General features: G+C 39.0%; 1 pseudogene; it reads right to left on the reverse strand.

The window, feature by feature from the left end:
* Positions 1-536: 536 nt before the first annotated feature.
* On the reverse strand, positions 537-1,334 carry LOC100671363 (transmembrane protein 41B-like; annotated as a pseudogene).
* Positions 1,335-1,632: the final 298 nt, after the last annotated feature.

Raw genomic sequence — 1,632 nt, forward strand, 5'->3', positions numbered from 1 at the left:
CAAAATATCATCTGAATATAAATTAGCAACACTAAATAGCATTATTATATAATCTTCATTTTGTATATCCACAGTGGAAATATTGTGAAAGCTAAAGAAAAGGATGGAAACCCTGGTGGTCTAGTGGTTAAGTGATACAGCTGCTAACCAAGAGGTCAGCAGTTCGAATCCTCCAGGCTCTCCTTGGAAACTCTATCGGGTAGTTCTACTCTGCCCTACAGGGTTGCTATGAGTCAGAATCGACTCTACAGCAGTGGGTTTGGTTTGGTTCGGTTAAATAAAAGGATGAAAATAGACTGGTCTGGATTATAAATCTCAAACTAATCCATGATAAAAATCTGGAACAGGAAAAAAAAAATCACAAAATAAATATAACCTGATAGTCTTTCCATATTCAGTGGCTTATAAGGTGCAAGCTCTAAAAAGATCTCATATCACCAAGGTAAAAACAGAAAGAAAAATACAAATCTCTTTTAAGCTTTAGTTTTCAAGTTTATGCTCTGCAAGAAGGTTGATCATAGTCAAAACTACACTATTCTTAAAGAGTCTAAAATGTTTGTTTCTGCATATTAATTTTTGTTATTAATAAGGGATAAGAGATAAAAATATTATTAAATGATTAAGTCATGAGTAAATATGTATGGCTAGTTCATGAAATAAATTACAACTGGTTTCCCCAATTAAACAGGAAAGCATATAGCAGAATGAGTTACCCAATCCAGAAAACAAACAAATAAGGAATAAGGCTAGCAGAAAGGGATAAAGAAACCCTGAGAGGATACTGAGAAATACAGAGCCTGGAATAGCAAATGTTTCCAAGAAAATATATGCAGCAAAATAAGCTACAAGTGCTTGTACATAAAAGGTGACCTTATATTTGGATAAAACTTGTCCTAGACCCTTAACATTATCCATATCTCTGGGAACCTTCGTAGTCACTCTTTCTTCTTCACTAAACTGGGGAAAATATTTGTATACCAAAAACATAACAAAAGCTGCAGATAAGAATATGGGCACCAACATAAGGAGTGAAATTCTTGCTGATCCAGCTTCTGCCCTTGCATTCTCTTTCAAGTGTTCTCCACTGCCCAGCACCATGGAAGCCCTTGTCTCCACTGCTCAGTCCTCAGTTGGGGTCGTGTGGAGTGCCCCATCTGCAATCTTTCCACAACTCTGCCTTTAGCCATGGCTGCTGCAGGAAAGATGGAGGGAGTCAAATGGTGCCCCAGCCCCTTCATAACAACTCCACTACAAGCTATTCAAAATAACCAGGTGTCACAGCCTAAGCCAATTCCTGCACAACTTGGTCACATGAGATCACCTCAGCCCCCACCCTTCAACCACCTTCCATTTTCTTTTGATGCTCCCTGCATCATTCAGTATTTTGCCCATGTTGTTGTCGTTTGTACATGCAGTCGAGTTGATTCCAACTCATAGCGACACTATAGGACAGAGGATCCCAAGGGGCAGCTGATGGATTTGAGCTGATGACCCCTTGGTTAGCTGCTGAGCTCTTAACCACTGCAGTACCAGGGCTCCTATTTTTTTCCATAGAATCCTTCAATATTACAAGTCAAGGCTTCAATTTTTCTTCTGTTCTTTCAGCTTGAGAAATGTTGAGCATGTTCTTCC

Source organism: Loxodonta africana, chromosome 10 (genome assembly GCF_030014295.1).
Source record: "Loxodonta africana isolate mLoxAfr1 chromosome 10, mLoxAfr1.hap2, whole genome shotgun sequence".
In the NCBI taxonomy this organism is placed as follows: domain Eukaryota; kingdom Metazoa; phylum Chordata; class Mammalia; order Proboscidea; family Elephantidae; genus Loxodonta; species Loxodonta africana.